Genomic DNA, 20,807 nt, shown 5'->3' with positions numbered 1-20,807 from the left:
TCGACCATCACCCTAAAAAACAACGGCAATCAATGACAATTTATTGACAGAGAAGAAGCTTTTTTTCCTCTGCTCAACCCATTAGTTATTCGATGGACAAAGGGAAACTAGTTAATTATTTTTTTCTCTATTAACATTATGAGCCTGAGTCCTTTTCCCAAGCGTTGCTAGTATGATGAAAGCCTTCGGATTTTATTTTGAGTTGCTTCAACAGTGATTAGACTAGGGTTAGCTAGGTAGGTTGCGGAGCGGTGCCGCTGTAGGACTGGAAGTGCCTCTCTAAATAAATAAAATTAAATTTCTGTGCTAAAAATTGTCAGATGCCATGCCAGTAATTCAAAACACGTTTTTATGCTGCAACCAAAGCAACAAATAACATTGGAGCTAGCGTTCGTTCACTAGCAAGATACGTTGCTAACTTTTTCAACTCTGATGAAGAATCATTGACTTAAGATCTAGCACTAAATCATCCAGCCTTTTAAACTGAAGTGCTCCTCTTTATAAGCTTCTGACATCTGGACTACCTGCTGGAGGCATCTAAAGTAAAAATAATATTGTCTTCACAAAATCCTGTAAATTCACCAGAAGGACCAACAAACCAACGATAGTGTCCTCTCCAAAATCAAAAACTAATATTAGGGCCCAGTTACCGTTGTCAGCTATGTTATTTACCAGGTCAACACCAGACTTGCAAAACAGAAACACTATTCCATTCCAATTCTGATAAGGGTCTTCTACCTGAAAGATTAGTTCTGTTTCTATTCCCATAGACGTGACCTGATCTGTTAAATATTTACAGTATTTTATTTTTTATTATTTTAGATATCAATCACCTGCAGTTTTTAAAATAAAATGTTACTCTAATTCACACTGTTTGGTGGGTTGATATCACCAAGTGGACATTAAAAAAAGCATAAAGCTTTCTGGAAGTGCAACATCCCCTCCCCCCACCACTCCTGACCCACAACTGTTAAAAACAGAACATTCAGCATGATATCAGGAACCTTAAGGGCACGTCCCTTGAAGAAAACAGAAACCCTGCATGAATGCCCTAAGGTGCACATTACCTCACAAACTACCTACCATCCACTCCACGAGCCAGGTTATGACCCATCTGTGGAAAAGTTGCCTTAGCCACCAGAGTTAAAGCAGGTCATCCTTGGTTCTCACAGACTGCTCACAGGAGGAAAAACTAAAGCATGACCGACTTGCCTCCATCATAGTTTTGCGGGATCTGAGGTAATTGACAAGGCTAGGTGGTGTCTGATGAAGCAGAATGTTAGTGAGGTGGTGACGAATGCTACTCTACTTTGTGAAGTCATGGGCCTGAGATTCTCAGGAATAGGTGGGGTATTGATTTTTTTCTTTAAACAAGACATTGATCTTTTCCTCAGTTTCTCTGTTAATGTTCCCATGACAAACTATGGAATAGAGCACTTTTTCTGGTGGTCAGTTGACGGGTATGCAAATAACATCGAACAGAACAGTACAGCACAGAACATGCCCTTCGAACCACAAGGTTATGCCAACACATTAACCTACTCTAAGATCAATCTAAACCTCGCCTCCCACATAGTCCTCAATTTTTCTTTCATTCATGTGCCCAAGTCTCTTAAATATTCCTAATATATTTGTCTCTACCACCACCCCTTTAAGGAATTCTGTACAGTACTAGGACTCTCAAGTCCCTTTGTACCTACAATTTCTGAATTCGTTCCCCTTTTTAAAAATGTCTTCATCTTTATTCCTTCTACCAAAATGCATGACCATATATTTCCCTATACTGTATTCTCTCTGCCACTCAACCTGCCCAAATCCTTCTGCAGACTCCCTGTTCCTCAACACTACCTGCCGCACCAACTATCTTTGTATAATCCACAAACTTGGCCATACAGCCATCAATTCCACCATACAAATCGTTAACTTATACTGTATTGAGAAAGGTAGTGGACCCAATACTGACCTATGGCCATCAATTCCATCATACAAATCGTTAACTTATTGTGAAAAGTAGTGGACCCAATACTGACCTGTGGCCATCAATTCCATCGTACAAATCGTTAACTTATACTGTATTGTGAAAAGTAGTGGACCCAATACTGACCTATGGCCATCAATTCCATCATACAAATCGTTAACTTATACTGTATTGTGAAAAGTAGTGGACCCAATACTGACACCAGTTACTGGAAGCCATTCAGAAAAGATCCACTTTGATAGCAGATGGCACTGGCAAGCAACGGCAACATTTTGCAGACAACTGACAAATTACTAGATAAACCTGCCTGTCCAGGTAGACCCATTGTTTCTACTTGTTCCTGCCCCACCAAACTTATATCTGCATACCTTGCCTCTTTAATCCCCCCTGGTTCAGTCCCTTCCTACCTACATCCATGACACTTCACATGCTCTGGATCTTTTCTGTGACTCCAAGTTCCCTGGCCCTGGTAGAGTCATTTACTCTAAGAATGTCCAGTCCTTATACACCTCCATTTCTCATCAGGAAGGCCTCAAAGCTCTCCAGACCCAGACCCAACCAATTCCGCTCTACATCACTCTCCTCCGTCTGGTGGAACTGGTCCTCACTCTTAATTTTTACTTTCGCTCCTCCTTTCAAACAAAAGGTGTAGCCATGGACACATGCATGGGTCCCAGCTATGCGGGCCTGTTTGCCAGCTACATGGAACAATCTATGTTCCAAGCCTACACCAGTATCACTCCTCAACTTTTCCTATGCTACATCGACAACTACATTGATGCAGCTTCTTGCTCTCTTATCAAGCTTATAGATTTCATCAACCTTGCTTCCAACTTCCACCTGCTCTCAAATTTACCTGGTACATTTCTGACACCACCCTCCCCTTTCTCAGTCTCTGTGTCTCCATCTCTGGAGACAGTTTATCCACATTTCTTCTATAAATCCACTGATTCTCACAGCTACCTGGACCATACCACTTCCCACCATTACTTGTAAAAGCTTCATTCCCTTCTCTCAATTCTTACATCACCACTATATCTGCTCTCAGGATGAGGCTTTTCATTCCAGAACTAATGAGATGTCCTCCTTGTCCTCCAAAAGTACACAACTAATGAGACATATCCTCTTGTACGTGAGGACAACAAGATAGGGTTCCTCTTGTCCTCACCTACCACCTTATTACCCTTTGTATCCTGCACATAATCCTCTAACTCCCGCCATCTCCAAAGGGATTCCACCACCAAGCACATCTTTCCCTCTCCCCAAGTTTCCGAAGGGATCACTCCCTACACGACTCCCTTGTCCATTCGTCCCTCCTAGCAGTTATCTTTGCAAGCAGAACAAGTACTCCCCCTGCCCTATACCACCTCCCTCATTACCATTCAGGGCCCCAAACAGTGTTTTCAGGTGAGGCGGCACTTCACCTGTGAATTGGTTGGGGTCATCTACTGTATTTGATGCTCCCAGTGTGGCCTCCTGTGTATCGATGAGATGCAATGTAGATTGGGAGAGTGCCTACCACGGGATCTCCTGGTGGCCACCCACTGCAATTCTACTTCCCACTTCCATTCCGAAATGTCAGTCTACGGCGTCCTCTACTGTCATGATGAGGCCACACTCAGGTCGGAGAAGTAACACCTTGTATTCCATCTGAGTAGCCTCCAACTTGATGGCATGAACATCAATATCTTGAACTTCCAGTAACTGTCCCCACCCCTTTTTCCTTCAAAATTCCCATTTCCTTCTCTCACCCCATCTCCTTTGCCCATCACTTCCCTCTGGTGCTCCTCCCTCTTCACTTTCTTCCATAGTCTTCTACACTCTTCTATCAGATTCCCCCCTTTCCAGCCCTCCTTCACCAATTGACTTCCCGGCTCTTTACTGCACCCCTCCCTCTCTCCCGATTTCACCTATCACCCACTATCCTGGAACTCTTCAGTCTTGATGAAGAGTCTCAGCCAGAAACATTGACTGTTTACTTTTTTCCACGGATGCTGCCTGGCTTGCTGAGATCCTCTGGCATTTTGTGTGTATTACTAGATAGATGGTAGATATATGTCTTCTGAACTGCGATTGCAGCAGTCTGCAGCCTATACTTTTCCTTTTATGGATGTACTTTTGAACCGACTAAATGATCTGGTGCTTTTGCAATCTCCTGGGAGATTCAGTGAACTAGACTCTCAAGAGTGCAGGTATGGCCAGGCCGTCACACTGAAAGCTGAACCCCTGGCCAGCTCCTTTGTGCGGATTAAAGCGCTGATCGAGATTAAAATATTCGCGGACAAGAGCAGAAAACGAATAGGTGCTCAGAGCCGATTATCTGTATTTGACCAGTCTCCATCTCTTTTTGCTACTACCACTGGGTGGGAGGTGCAGGAGCCTTGGGTCCCATGCTACCAGGGTCGGGCACAGTTTTTGCCCTGTAGCCACTGGGCTCCTGGACTGACTTCACTCGCCTTAGCACAGTGGATTCACTTTTGGGGACTCTGCAGTTCATGTTCCATCTGCTTTTGTTTACTTTTTTGTATTATTTGCACGATTTCATTTGTCCTCTTTTGCAAATTGGATATGCAGCAGTCTCACTGCCTGTGTGTTTTTTGTGAGTTCTATTCTGTTTCTTTGTTTCATGGGTGTCTGGAAGATGATAAATCTCAAGGTTGTATATCGTATACTGTATGTACTTTGATAACAAAGCTGCAGATTATTTTCTAATTAAGGAGGGAATTCAGAAATTGGAGGTGCAAAAAGACTTGAGTCCTAGTGCAGAATTCCCCGACTAATTTACAGGTTGAGTTTTTTTTTGAGTCAGTAGAAAGGGAGGCAAATGCAATTTAGCATTCATTTCAAGACTAGAATATAAAGGCAAAGATGTAATGCTGAAGCTTTATAAGGCATTGGTGAAATTTCGTATCTGAGAAAGCACTGGAGAGGGTCCAGGATTGAAAGGATTTATGTATGAGGAGCATTTGATGGCTCTGGGTCTGTGCTTGCTGGAGTTTAACAGTATGTTGGGGGAGAGGGGGGAAATCTCACCAAAGCCTCTCAAATACTGACAGGCCTAGTAGAGTGGATGTGGTAAGGATGTCTACGACTAGAGAGCATGGCCTCAGAATACAAGGACGTCCCTTTAGAACGAAGTAGAGGAATTTGTTTAGTCAGATGGTAGTGAATCTGTGGAATTCATTGCCACAGACAGCTGTGGAGGCCAGATCTTTGGGTACATATAAAGCAGAGGTTGATAAGTTTTTGATTAGCAAGGATGTCAAAGGTTTAAGGGAGAATGCAAGAGAATGACATTGTGATGGAAAACAAATCAGCCATGATTGAATGGTGGAGCAGTCTTGATTAGTTGAAAGGTCTAATTCTGCTCCAAAGTCTTACAGTCTGACTTCAGCCTATTCTATCATATGCTTCCAATCACCTTGAAACCTCATCTTTAATAATAGACTCAAACATCCTACCAATCATTGTTAGGCTAAACAGCCTATAATTTTGTGCCTTTTGCCTCACTCCCTTCTTAAATAGTGAAGTGGCATTTCTAGTCCTCTGGAACCAATTCCTAATTCTTGAATGATAACTACTAATGCCTCAACAATCTCTTCAGCTACCTCTTTCAGAAACCCAGGGTGTAGTCAATGTTCCCTCTAATTTGTAATGACCAGGGTGCACAAAATCTTGTGCTGTGCAATTTTTTGCCCAGTGACAACAACATGTGTGCACTGAATTTTTAAGTGGAAGTAAACCTGAAGCTATTCCAAGGACAATAAACTACGAAGTCCAGTTTGTTGTTAAAGAAATAAGATAACTCTCAACAAAAACTTTGATCTCCTCTGGGTTTGATCGCTTTCACTCTTGTTCATCTGCACTCTCACAAAACATACGTAGCAGGCCTGTAGTGGGTAATGAAGAATTTTCTCACCAGAGCTATTGTATGCCATCCATAATGTGATTTGCTTGCTAAATGATGCTTTAAAAAGTCAAGTTTCCAAACATTACTCCATTTCTTCCCACTTACAAATCTCCAACAACTTTTGCATTGCAACAATACATGCAGGAAACACCAGTTTCTGTAGACAAATCATCACAAACTCCATGTTGTCAACACCGCCTGCATCTGAAACTGGGAAAGGAAATGTGATTGTGTACAAACACGAAATATACTTAACATGCCAATGAGGAAGAGGGTGACAACCCATTGTGCACAGTTTAAATTCCTTTGTGTGCTAATAGCAAAAGATGTGCGTGCGCGCACCTTCGAGGGACCTTTGGGTGTAGTCCATCTGATTCAGGTGACTCATCTAACTTGGGACCATTTCAACTTACCAAGCACCATTTCCTTAGTAATAGTGACTACACTCACTTCTGCCCCTGACACACACAAATTTCTGGCATGTTGATGGTATCTTCCACAGTGAAGACTGACACTAAGTACTTAAATCAGTTTGTTTGCAACTTCTTTAGTCCTCATTACTACATCTCCAGTGTCATTATCCAATGTCTGATTTCCACTCTTGCCTTTCTTTTACATTTTTTATGTCTGAAAAGGCTTTAGGTATCCTTGTTCAAACTGCCGGCTATCTTACCTTTACATTACATATTTTTTTCCGCTTACTGCTTTTTTTAGTTGCCTTGTTTTTAAAAACTTTCCAACCCTCCTGCTTGGTACTAATTTTTGCCTTCACTTTTGCTGTTATTTTGTCTTTGATTTCCCTGGTCAGCTAGGGTTGCTTCATCCTCCCTTTTAGGATGGTTTTTCTTCTTTGGGATAAATTGATCCTGTGTCTTCTGAATTAGTCCCCGAAACTCCTGCCATTGCTGCACTACCTTCATCCCTGCTAGAGTCCTCTTTCAATCAACTTTAGCCAGCTCCTCTCTCATGTCTCTGTAGTTAACCATAATACTGATGCACCCGATTTTAGCCTCTCCCTTTCAAGCTGCAGAATGAATTCTATTATATTATGATCACTGCCTCCTAAGGTCTCCTTTACCTTAAGCTCCCTAATCATATAGGGTTCAATGCACAACACAATAACTGGTAAGACACAGACATAGACATAGAATTGATTGTGGTGTTCAGGAAGGGAAAATTGAGGGAACACACACCAGCCTTCATTGATGGGTCTACAGTGGAAAGGGTGCGCAGTTTCAAATTCCTCGGTGTCAATATCTCTGAAGGTTTATCCTGGGCCCAACATATTGATGTAACCTTGAAGGAGGCATGCCAGCAGCTATATTTCATTAGGAGTTAAATGAAATTTGGTATGTCACCATAGACTCTAGCAAATTTCTACAGATGTGGAGAACATTCAAACTGGTTGCATCATTGTCTGGCATGGAAGGGCCAATGTCAGAAAAAGCTGCAAAGGGATGTAAACTCAGACAACTTTATCATGGGTATTAGCCTTTATAGAATAGAAAACACCTTCATTAAGGACCATTGTAGCATCCATCATTAAGGACCATTGTAGCATCCATCATTAAGGACCTTTGCCACCCAGGACATACTCTCTTCCTACTACTGCCATCAGGAAAGAGATACAGGGCTCTGAAGACACACACAGAGTTTTAGAAATAGCTTCTTCCCCTCCGCCATCAGATTTATGAACCCATGGACACTACCTCACCAATTTGCTCTCTTTTAACACTACTTACTTTTTATACTTCTTATTGCAATTCCACAAAATAACGACTTTCACAACATATGTCCATAACAAACCAGATTCTGATATAACCATTTTCAAAATAAATGTATTATCAAAATATGTATGTTACCTTGAGATTCATTTTGTGGCAGGCATTTACAGAAAAAAAAACAAAATTTTATAGAAATTATATATGAACAAAGAGTGACAAACAACCAATGTGCAAAAGACAAACTGTGCTTTATAAAAATAATACTAAGAACATGAGTTGAAGTGAATCTGTAGATTGTAGAATCAATTCAGAGTAGAGCTGAGTGAAGTTATCCATGCCAGTACAGGACCCTGAATCTGGTGGTGCGTGACCTAATACCTCCCACCTAATGATAACAGTGAGAAGAGGGCATAGCCTGGATGGTGGATGATAGATATTTTGTAGTCGTTCTACTAATTCCTTCTCTTGGGATCCGGTGCCAATCTGCTTTTCCCATATTGAAGTTCCTATTGAGCAATTTAACACTGGTTTTCTTACATGTCTTTTCTATCCCCTTTTGTAATTTGTACCTCACGTCATGACTACTATTTTTTTTTATTTGGAGGCCAGTGTATTACTTCCATAAAGGCGTTTTTACCCTTGCAGTTTCTTAACTCTACTCAAAGATTTTACATCTTCTGATCTGATGTCACTTACCAATAGAGCGATCCCACCCCCCTCTGCCTGTCTTTTTGATAAGACGGGAAGGTGGCTGTGATCTTCTTTCAGCCATGACTCTGAGGCCCACTATGTCGCACCTACCAATTTCTATCTGTGCTATAAGCTTATCTACCTTGTTTCATTCACTGTGTGTAATCAAATAAACCATCTTCAACTCTACATTTACCATCCCTCTTCTCAAATGTTTCCATGTTGCCTGAAGTTAAATGCTTATCCCTTTCTAAACTTTTTCTTTATTCTGGAGACTTCAGCAACCTCTCCTCCCCATTTACTACATCAATATTTTACCAGACTATTGAACCCACCCCTCTACTATTTAGTGTAAACCCCTAACCACAGTAATAGTTTTGTGATTTGTTCAAGTGCAAGCCATCTCATCAAAACAGCCCCATTCTTCCCTAATACTAGTACCAACAACCTACGAATTCAAATTCACTTATCCCACACCAATCTTGTAGTCACAACTAAACTCTCTAATCTTATTGACGCTGTGCCAAATTGCTTTTGGCTCAGATAGCAATCTAAGGATTATGAACTTTTAGGTTCTGCCTTTTAGTCAACTAGCCACTCATATTCCCTCAGAAGGACCCCTCTGTTTGTTCTACCTACATCACGTGAGTTTGTACTCACATGGTCCATGACAACTGAATCTTGAGTTCCCATCTAACATGCATACATTCTGACATCCACTCCAGACCATCTATCATTGTTATTTCTAGTGTTTACTTTTACCTTTTAATTAAAACTTCATGTAGTCTCCCTTGTCCTATCATGATATCTCCTTTAATTTCCCTTCTGCACACCTTAAACAAGCATTTCTTGATTTTTTTTTGGTTTGGGATCCTAGTTTCAATTCCCTCCTAGAAGTCTACCACTTCCCTCTATACCAGGGGTATAGAGCTGAGGTGTTGCATTTTGGAAGGACAAATCAAGGTAGGACATACACAATAAATGGTAGGGCACTGAGGACTGCGGAGGAACAAAGAGATCTGAGAGTTCAGATACATAATTCCCTGAAAGTGGCATCACAGGTAGACAGGGTTGTAAAGAAGGCTTTTGGCATCCTGGCATTCATAAAGCAAAGTATTGAGTGTAGGAGTTGGGTTGTTATGGAGAGGTTGTATAAGACATTGGTGAGGCCAAATTTGGAGTATTGTGTACAGATCTGGTCACCTAACTATAGGAAGGATATCAATAAGATTGCAAGAGCGCAGAGAAGATTTACTAGAATATTGCCCGGTCTTCGGGAGTTGAGTTATAGGGAAAGATTGAACAGGTCAGGGCTTTATTCCTTGGAGCATAGAGGAATGAGGGGAGATTTGATAGAGGTTTACAAAATTATAAGGGGTATCGACAGAGTAAATGTGAATAGGCTCTTTCCACTTATATTAGGAGAGATAAATACGAGAGGACATGGCTTTAGGGTGAAAGGAGTAAGGTTTAGGGGGAACATTAGGGGGAAATTCTTCACTCAGAGTGGTGGGAGTGTGGAATGAGTTGCCATCTGACGTGGTAAATGCAGATTCACTCAAGTTTTAAGAATAAATTGGATAGGTACATGGATGGGAAAGGTCTGGAGGGTTATGGACTGGATGCAGGTCAATGGAACTAGACATAGACATGGAATAGTACAGCACAGTACAGGCCCTTCGGCCCACAATGTTGTGTCGACCCTCACACCCTGCCTCCCACCTTAGATTCCTCCATATACCTGTCTAGTAGTCTCTTAAACTTCACTAGTGTATCTGCCTCCACCACTGACTCAGGCAGTGCATTCCACGCACCAACCACTCTGAGTAAAAAAACCTTCCTCTAATATCCCCCTTGAACTTCCCACCCCTTACCTTAAAGCCATGTCCTCTTGCATTGAGCAGTGGTGCCCTGGGGAAGAGGCGCTGGCTATCCACCCTATCTATTCCTCTTATTATCTTGTACACCTCTATCATGTCTCCTCTCATCCTCCTTCTCTCCAAAGAGTAAAGCCCTAGCTCCCTTAATCTCTGATCATAATGCATACTTTCTAAACCAGGCAGCATCCTGGTAAATCTCCTCTGTACCCTTTCCAATGCTTCCACATCCTTCCTATAGTGAGGTGACCAGAACTGGACACAGTACTCCAAGTGTGGCCTAACCAGAGTTTTATAGAGCTGCATCATTACATCGCGACTCTTAAACTCTATCCCTCGACTTATGAAAGCTAACACCCCATAAGCTTTCTTAACTACCCTATCCACCTGTGAAGCAACTTTCAGGGATCTGTGGACATGTACCCTGAGATCCCTCTGCTCCTCCACACTACCAAGTATCCTGCCATTTACTTTGTACTCTGCCTTGGAGTTTGTCCTTCCAAAGTGTACCACCTCACACTTCTCCAGGTTGAACTCCATCTGCCACTTCTCAGCCCACTTCTGCATCCTATCAATGTCTCTCTGCAATCTTTGACAATCCTCTACACCATCTACAACACCACCAACCTTTGTGTCGTCTGCAAACTTGCCAACCCACCCTTCTACCCCCACATCCAGGTCGTTAATAAAAATCACAAAAAGTAGAGGTCCCAGAACAGATCCTTGTGGGACACCACTAGTCACAATCCTCTAATCTGAATGTACTCCCTCCACCACCACCCTCTGCCTTCTGCAGGCAAGCCAATTCTGAATCCAAACTTCCCTAGATCCCATGCCTTCTAACTTTCTGAATAAGCCTACCGTGTGGAACCTTGTCAAATGCCTTACTAAAATCCACTGCACTACCCTCATCTATATGCCTGGTCACCTCCTCAAAGAACTCTATCAGGCTTGTTAGACACGATCTGCTCTTCACAAAGCCATGCTGACTGTCCCTGATCAGACCATGATTCTCTAAATGCCTATGGATCCTATCTCTAAGAATCTTTTCCAACAGCTTTCCCACCACAGACGTAAGGCTCACTGGTCTATAATTACCCGGACTATCCCTACTACCTTTTTTGAACAAGGGAACAACATTCGCCTCCCTCCAATCCTCCGGTACCATTCCCATGGACAACGAGGACATTAAGATCCTAGCCAGAGGCTCAGCAATCTCTTCTCTCGCCTCGTGGAGCAGCCTGGGGAATATTCCATCAGGCCCCGGTGACTTATCTGTCCTAATGTATTTTAACAACTCCAACACCTCCTCTCCCTTAATAACAACATGCTCCAGAACATCAACCTCACTCATATTGTCCTCACCATCATCAAGTTCCCTCTCATTGGTGAATACCAAAGAGAAGTATTCATTGAGGACCTCGCTCACTTCCACAGCCTCCAGGCACATCTTCCCACCTTTATCTCTAATTGGTCCTACCTTCATTCCTGTCATCCTCTTCTTCACATCATGAAGACTGCCTTGGGGTTTTCCTTTACCCTACTCGCCAAGGCCTTCTCATGCCCCCTTCTTGCTCTTCTCAGCCCCTTCTTAAGCTCCTTTCTTGATTCCCTATATTCCTCAATAGACCCATCTGATCCTTGCTTCCTAAACCTCATGTATGCTGCCTTCTTCCTCCTGACTAGCTTTTCCACCTCACTTGTCACCCATGGTTCCTTCACCCTACCATTCTTTATCTTCCTCACCGGGACAAATTTAAACCTTACATCCCACAAGAGATCTCTAAACATCGACCACATGTCCATAGTACATTTCCCTGCAAAAACATCATCCCAATTCACACCCGCAAGTTCTAGCCTTATAGCCTCATAATTTTCCTTTCCCCAATTAAAAATTTTCCTGTCTTCTTTGATTCTATCCCTTTCCATGATAATTATAAAGGCCAGGGAGCGGTGGTCACTGTCCCCCAGATGCTCACCCACTGAGAGATCTGTGACCTGACCCGGTTCATTACCTAGTACTAGATCTAGTATGGCATTCCCCCTGGTCGGCCTGTCCACATACTGTGACAGGAATCCATCCTGGACACACTTAACAAACTCTGCCCCATCTAAACCCTTGGAACTAATCAGGTGCCAATCAATATTAGGGAAGTTAAAGTCACCCATGATAACAACGCTGTTATTTTTGCACCTTTCCAAAATCTGCCTCCCAATCTGCTCCTCTGTATCTCTGCTGCTACCAGGGGGTCTACAGAATACCCCCAGTAGAGTAATTGCTTCCTTCCTGTTCCTGACTTCCACCCATATTGGAATAATGTTTCGGCAGACTAGAAGGACCGAATGGCCTGTTTTCTGTGCTGCAGTGTTCTATAGTTCAATGGGTTCCCAACTTTTCTTATACCGTAGACCTTTACCATTAACCTAGGGGTCCGTGAACTCCAAGTTAGGAACCCCTGCTCTATACCTTCATTTGGTGTCCCCAAAGGATCATGATGTACTCATTTCCATCTTATCAGCAGCAATTCACTTGCCTCATCTTAGTTTCTGCTGTCCACCTAGGGCAGTTAGCAGGGTGCAAGCTTGCAACTCTCCTCATCCATTAACATTGCCAGTTGATCAGCCATCGTGAGCCCACGTCGCACCTTCCTCAACAAGTGCCCATTAATTTTGCTGTCCATCAGCTTATGGTGGAAAATGCAACATGACCTTGATGGAAACTAGGCTTCTCCTTAAATAAAGCCTCCTTGCTTGGCTTCCAGCAAACCTAGTTTTTTTTTGCACTTTCTTTTTTGACCATCTCAGCTCTTATTTAAAATTACTAGTCTCTAATAGTACCAAACTCAAGAACCATAATAGGGTTCTAATAGTGCTCTTTTATTTCTACATCAAGTGAATTTCTATGCTTGGTGAGTACAAATATTTTGCATTTTGTGGCCTCCTTAACATAGCCAAAGTTCAGTCAAGAATGAGTGAGGGTTCCAGCAGCAGCAAGTTGAAACAGGGCTCTTGTTGCGGAAGTGAAAAAGACTGTCTTATTTGAAATAAAAACAGAAAAACAGAAAATGCTGGGAACATTCTACAGAGCAGACAGCTTGTTTCCAAGTCAAACATTTCAGGTCAAAGACCCTTTTGTCAGAACTGGGGTAAAGTAACGGTTTTCAGTTGTACTAAAGGTGGGGGTAGGGGATGTGGGATGGATAGATAAAGACAAAGGCTGATAGAGTGAACAATTACAGAGTGTGAATACAAACCAAGGAGTGTAAAATGTTGTGAAATGCAAGATATCACATGCTTCCAGCAGGTGACACGCATCATCACAAAACTGGTCGAGTTGTCTTACTACCCACAGGCAGTATGGGAATGTCTTGGTTCTATGCACAATTTCTGTCTAGTTATCCAATTACATCAAAGTTGTGATATGACCATAAGACATTGGAGCAGAAATAGGCCATTCAGCCCATCGGGTTTTCTCCACCATTCAATCACGGCTGCTTTATTAGTCATCTCAAACCCATTCTCTGGTCTCCTCTCCGCAACATTTGATGTCCTTACTAATCAAGAACCTACCAACCTCCACTTTAAATATACCCAATGACTTGGTCTCCACAGCCACCCGTACCAATGAATTCTACAAATTCAGCACCCTCTAGCTAAAGAAATTCCTTCTCATCTCCGTTCTCAAGGGAAGTCCTTGTATTCTGAGGTAGTGCCTCGCATCACAGATTCCCTCACTATAAGATGCATCCTCACCACATCCACTCTATCGAAACCTTTCAATATTCAATTGATTTCAGTGAGATCCCCCTCATTCTTTTAAACTCCAGTGAGTACAGGCCCAGAACCATCAAACTCTCTTCATATGTCAACTCTTTCATTCCCAGAATTATTCTTGTGAACCTCCTCTTGACCCTCTCCAATGCCAGTATATCTTTTCTTTGATAAGGGGCCCAAAACTGCGCAAAATACTCCAAGTGCAGTCTGACCAACGCCATAAAAAGCATCAGCAATACGTCCTTGTTTTTATACGGTTACTTTCAAAATGAATGCTAACATTGCACTTGCCTTCCTTACTGCCTCAACCTTTAGGAAATCTTGCATGAGGACTCCCAAGTCCCTTTGCACCTTTGATTTCTGAATTTGCTCCCCGTTTAGAAAAAGTCTTTGCCTTTATTCCTTCTACCAAAGTGCATGACCATACACTTCCCTACACTGTATTCCATCTGCCACTTCTTTGTCCATTCTCTCAATCCAAGTCCTTCTGCAGGCGTCCTGCTTCCTCAACACTACCCGCCCCTCCATCTATCTTTATATCGTCCGCAGACCTAGTCATATAACATGAAAAAAGTGGTCCCAACACTGATCCCTGAGAACACCACTAATCACTGGCAGCCAACCAGAAAAGGCTCTTTCATTCCCACTCTACCTTCTGCCAGCCAGGCAATGCTTTATCCATGCTAGAATTCTTCCTCTAATACCACAGGCTCTTATCTTGTTTACTAGCCCCATGTGTGACACCTGGTCCAAGCCTTCAACAGTTGAGTGCACAAACCCCTATCATCTCTGGGAGGGGAGTCACATGCTTCTTCATAAGCTATCATGAAGGGGACCAGGATGGCAATGCTTGGTTGTTGGTAGGTAGGGTTAATACCTGACTTGTGAGCACTTGTGAGCTATGTCCCGGCTGGACTTAGTCCTTAAACTGCTGGAGAACAGTGCGGAAAGAACAGGTGCTGTTTTCTCCCGGTAGGGATTAGTTCTTAGTTCCAAGTGCTCCTGCCATGTTTTGTCACCCTGCAACCTTATCCTTCAATCTCTTTGAATTATGGAGGACAGCATGTGAATAAATGTCTTTCTCCAGCAGACTTCATCATGATCATCATGACTCCAGTATTTCTACTATTTTTTAAATGTTTCTTAGCTGTACATATGATTTTTTTTGTGTTCTATCGCTGAACAACAGTGAACCATCTGATTGGCCGATCAGAGTTCTCAATGGGAACTCATTGACCTGATCAGCATTTCTGATCTGGCTATTGTTCACGATTGCACTTAATAAAAAAAAAGCACCAAGTAGTGCCTCGCTCTAGGACCCGGACCCTGACATAGTGATAAGTGAGTGTAATTGCTATTACTAAGGTAGAGAAGTTTTAAAGAGTGGAGTGACATTTACAATATTCCAGTCCTCCAAAACCATTCCAGAATCTAGTGATTCTTGAAAGATCATTACTAATGACTCCACATCCTGTGCCTTCTTTGTGATGACACTTGCATGCTTGTCTCAGTATAGATCCTCTGATATTTTATTGCCAGGGAATGTAAAGCTTCTGACCGCTTCCACCTCTATTTCCATAATGAGAACTGGCTCATGGACCTCCAGTTTCTACTCCTGTAGTCGATAATCAACTCTTTGGTCTTGCTGATGGTGAGTGGTTGTTGTACCATTCAACTAGATTTTCATTCACCCTCTGATATGCCAAATCATCACCTCCTTTGAATCAGCTAATAACTATTTACGTCTCTATAATTGTCTTGCTGTCTCTCATCTACTTGCTCTTCAATCTACTTTAAAATTACAGTACATTTTCTACAAAATCAAGGACAAAAGTCAAGGTAACACGAGACTATTGATAGTTGTTTAGTAACAACTTTGTTGTCCTCTTCCTTACTTAGGACATGACTAGAACAAGTAGAAAAGTTAATACATATTCATCAGATTGGCTATTATCTACTGTTAGTTCAAAATGCTAATTATAACATACCTGGAAATCTCCTTCCATAAATATACTGATTGATATACAATGTAAAAAGAAATGGTCCCAACAAAGACCCCTATGGAATACCACTAGTCACCAGCAGCCAAACAGAAAAGGCTCCCTTTATTCCTACTCTTTGCCTCCTGCCAATCAGCTACTGCTTTATCCATGCTAGTAGCTTTCTTGTAATACCATGGATTCTTAACTTGTTAAGCAGCCTCATGTGTGGCACCTAGTCCAAGGCCTTCTGAAAATCCAAGTACACAACATCAACTGATTCTTCTTTGTCTATCCTGCTGGTTATTTCTTCAAAGAATTCCAACAGATTTGTCAAGCAAGATTTTCCCTTGAGGAAACCATGCTGACTATGGCTTATTTTATCATGTGCCTCCAAATACCCCGAAACCACATCGCTAATAGTAGACTTCAACATCTTCCCAACCACGGAGGCCAGGCTAAATCTACTTTGAACTTTGAAAGGAGATTGCCAGGCCTTGACAAAAATCTTTGTATCATCTGTAGCCACAGGCAAAGACTTAGAGGACTGAAGCATAGCCAGTGTTGTCCTTTTTCTTTAATGCAGAACAGAGACAAACCGGGGTATTATAAACTGGCGTGATCCACTGGCAGGGAAATTACTGGAGAGGGTTTTTAGGGATAGGATTTACTTACAGTTTAGGCTTTTTAGGGATAGTCAGCATAGCTTTGGGCAGGGCCAGTCATGTCCTTCAAATTTAATTGGTATTTTTTATTTGACAAGGTGGTGAAGATAATGTTGAGGATAAGACCATGGTAATGTCAATATCGACTTTAGTAAAGTATTTCACAAGATCCCTCACAGCAAGATGATCCGGATGATTAAGAAACATGGAATTCATGGTAACTTGTAGATTGGATTCACAATTACTCGGCTGTGGAAAACAGAAGGGAGTGGTATTCTTACTGGATGGAACCTGTGACCAGGGAGTACTACAAGGATCAGTGCTAGAACCTCTGTTGTTCATGATTATATATTAACGACTTGGATGAAAATGTAGATTGGTTGATGAGGAACTTTGTGGAGGACATAAAAATTGCAGAAGTTGTGGATAGTACAGAAAGGTTGTCAAATAATACAGCAGAATATAGATCAGTTGCAGATAAGGGTGGAGAAATGGCATATGGAGTTTTTTCTAGGCAAGTGTAAGGTGCTGCACTTTGTGAAGTCAAATATACGAAGAAAATATACAGTATACAAGATTCTTAGAAGTATTTCCATACAGAGGGACCCGGTGGTCCAAGTCCACACCTCCTTGAAAGTGGTAACACAAGTAGACATGGTGTGAAGGCATATGGCATGCTTGCTTTCATCGTCAGGAAGTCATGTTGCAGCTGCATACAACTTTTGGAATATTGTGGCAGGTCTGGTCACTCCTTTACAGAAGGACTAAAGGCTTTGCCGAGAGTGCAGAAGAGGTTCACCAAATTGCTGCCTGGATGACAGTATTAGCTACAAGGAGAGGCTGGATAAAAGTAAACCGTTTTCTCTGGAACGTCAGATGCTGAGGTGAAACCTGAAAGAGATTTATATAGCTATGACAGGCAAAGATAGGGTAAGTAGTCAAAGTCTTTTTCTCAGGGTAGAAATGCTAAATACCAGAGATCGTATAGTTAAGGTGAGAGGGGTAAATTTTAAAAGAGATTTGCAAAGCAAGATTTTTACAGAGTAGTAGGTGCTTGGAGTGCACTACCAGGGGTGGTGGTGAAAATAGAAGCACATACGATAATTGAGTTTGAGCCATTTAGACAGGTACATGAACCATGCAGGGAATGGAGAGATAATGGATCGATAGATAGGTTTAGTTTAATTTGAATCATTATCAGGAATGGCAGATGTCCTGGGCTAGAGGGGCCTGTTCCTGTCTGTTCCTATTCTATGTTCTAGTACTTTCCAGTGTCCCTGTAGTTACAGAACTTAACATGGAAATCAAATAACCAATATTTATTAATATCCTGCCGAAGGGTTTCAGCCCAAAATGTCGATTGTGCCCGTTTTCTAGATGCTGCCTGGCCTGCTGAGTTGCTCCAGCATTTTGTGTGTTGCTTGGATTTCCAGCATCTGCAGATTTTCTTTTTGTGATGGATTTATTAATGAATTTGGTTATATCAAGAAAACTTCTGCCAGATTAAACCACAGTGCAATTCAAAAGTCCTGCAATTTTGCTCAGAAATTATAGCACCTATTCTTTTGCAGTGTAGGATAACTGCCTCTCAAGTGATTTAAATAACACTCAACTGCAGGAAATTAGTTGCAAATGTTTCGCACAGCAGCACAATTTTGCAACAGTTTCTACACTGATGAGTGATGCACACTTCCTCTTGCATCTTGCTGGCAGTCTAAACTTGTTGAGTGGTAAATTCGATATAAAAGTAAACCAAAACTTTAAATACGATTGCTTGTACAGTGAGTCGGCAAATTAGGAAGTAAAAGAATGAAAAATTCTTCCCAACAAGGTATAAATCTTTGTTGCTTAAATCCATGATTTACAAGAATTTCAGATGTTTTTGATATTAAGGGAATCCAGAGTTAGTGTAAGAAAGTAGAACACAGATGAACTTAATGAAGAGCAATGCTGGAACAAGGGGCCAAATAGCCTACTTGAACACCTTTTTCTTATGTTCTTACAAATGGTTTGTGTGCCTGATATTCATAGAAAGACCACCACTTTTTAAAAAATTCTTTAAATATAGTACTTTTGCTTGAGTTGCTATACTAACAGCAGTTGCTATACCAAGCTCTGATCCATCCAGATAGGTCCTTTCTATGGTGCATTGAGAAAAATTGGTGAGGGTCAAAGGGAGCATGCCAAGTTTCTTTAGCTTCCTCAGAAGGTAGAGGTGCTGGTGAGCTTTCTTGGTTATGGTGTTAATGTTGGTGTACCACGAGAGCCTTTGATGATGTTCAGTCCTAAGAACTTGAAACTCTCAATTCCCTTGACTTCACTACATTTAAAGTATATGGGAGCCCCACCTCCTTCCTGAAGTCAAAAACGAGCTCTTTTGTTTTGCTGAAACTGAGGGAAATGTTGTCAACACTCCAAGTCACTAGGCTCCCCATGTCCTTCCTGTACTCAAACTCATTACTGAGACATGGTCCACTAAAGAGGTATCGTCTACAAGCTTAGAAATGGCATGAGAGAAGAACCTAGCCACATAGTTGTGAATGTACAAGGATAGGGAGGAAATTAGGGGGGCTGAGGGATGTCAGTGTTGAGAATGATCATAGCGGAGCTGTTGCTGTCTATCCTTATTGATTGCAGTCTGTTGGTCAGGAAAACACAGACACTGTTTTGCAAAGGTTTAGACTGACAAATCATAAACACAACAATAACAACTTCACAAGGATCTGGACTAAGGCGTGATCACTGTGTGAGCTAGGAACAAATGGGCAGGCTCTTTCATCAAACATCCATCACCTAGGAAATGAATAAAACGACGAGTCAACAACCTATAGAATACACACTCCTTTCCATTAGTCAATGCCTATTATAACTGGATCAAAGATTAAAGAAATTGCAAGTCAGGTCATTCAATAAAATAGTTGATAAATGGAATCTGAGAACCAAATTAAGGCAGATTTAGAAATCGCTTTCCTGAACCAAGTTAAGGCAGAAAAACTTGCCCCTCGGCTCCCTTTTAAATCTTTCTGCTTATACGTTAAAACTACGTCCTCTAGTTTTAGACAGACAATTAGAGTATCGTCTGGTATATTTCAAATTTCCAACATCTGCAAGATTCTCCTTTTTGTGCTTAATTTTCAGACATGAAAAAGGTTGAAACTGTTTCCAACACTTACGTTTCCAAGCTCCTATACCAGTGTGCTGCATGCTAACCTCTTACTTTTGGATAAAAGTTTGCTGATTTAGAATCAGAATCAGATTTATTACCACTGGTATGTGACGTGAAATTTGTTAACTTAAGCAGCAGCAGTACAATGCAATATACTTAATATAGATGAAAAAACAATAAAATAATAATAAATCAATTACATATATTGAATAGATTAAAAATTGAGCAAAAACAGAAATACTATATATTAAAAAAGTGAGGTAGTGTTCATGGGTTCAATGTCCATTTAGGAATCGGATGGCAGAGGGGAAGAAGCTGTTCCTGAATCGCTGAGTGTGTGCCTTCAGGCTTCTGTACCTCCTACCCAATGGCAACAGCAAGAAAAGGGCATGCCCTGGGTGCCGGAGGCTAACCTCATCTTAAATATTTTCTGAAGTTTGGTGACTTTTACAGGGTGGAGCATGACTAAACAAAGGATTTGCCTTCAAGTAGCTTTAGGTGGGGACTTCCAAATTTTGATTTAGTGGTAATAAAAACATGGCAATATATTCATTTCTTATATTGGTGGTGTGCAACTTGTAGGGCAACTTGCATGTCTCCATTCACTACATGGTTTGTTCTTCATCAAATTATGGTATTGCTTTGCACTGCTGTAACTATATGTTATAATTATGTGGTACTGTCAATGTTCGCCTTTGGTTTGTCCTGTTTTCTGTGATATCACTCCAGAGAAACATTGTATCATTTCTTAATGCTTGTATGCATTTCTAAATGACAATAAAAGAGGACTGAGTGTTTTCATAATCTAATAATCTAATCTAATGCTCATCCCAGCAGTGTTGAGGATTTGATTATCATAGTAACTTTACATCAAAAAGTCCTGAATCAAAATCCATTGTTAAAAGTAGACAGGAAGTGTCAAAAATATAACTTCCTGTACACCACACTGACATTTGATCCAAAGGTCATCAGGCTAATAGTAATTTTAGGACAATTGCCACCGAGGAAAATGAACAGGTGAAGGAAATGATGCTTCTATTTGGA

The 20,807-nt window shown here is 41.5% G+C and overlaps 1 protein-coding gene across 2 annotated transcripts in view; it reads right to left on the bottom strand.

Annotated features, from left to right (window-relative positions):
• Positions 1–20,807, bottom strand: part of sesn1 (sestrin 1) — a 97,419-nt gene that overhangs the window by 33,356 nt on the left and 43,256 nt on the right. The gene's annotated exons all lie outside the window — the stretch shown is intronic.

The sequence above is a fragment of the Mobula hypostoma genome, chromosome 2 (genome assembly GCF_963921235.1).
Source record: "Mobula hypostoma chromosome 2, sMobHyp1.1, whole genome shotgun sequence".
In the NCBI taxonomy this organism is placed as follows: Eukaryota; Metazoa; Chordata; class Chondrichthyes; order Myliobatiformes; family Myliobatidae; genus Mobula; species Mobula hypostoma.
The sequence above is the reverse complement of the archived record's forward strand: the minus strand, read 5'-3'. Positions and strand labels throughout refer to the sequence as shown.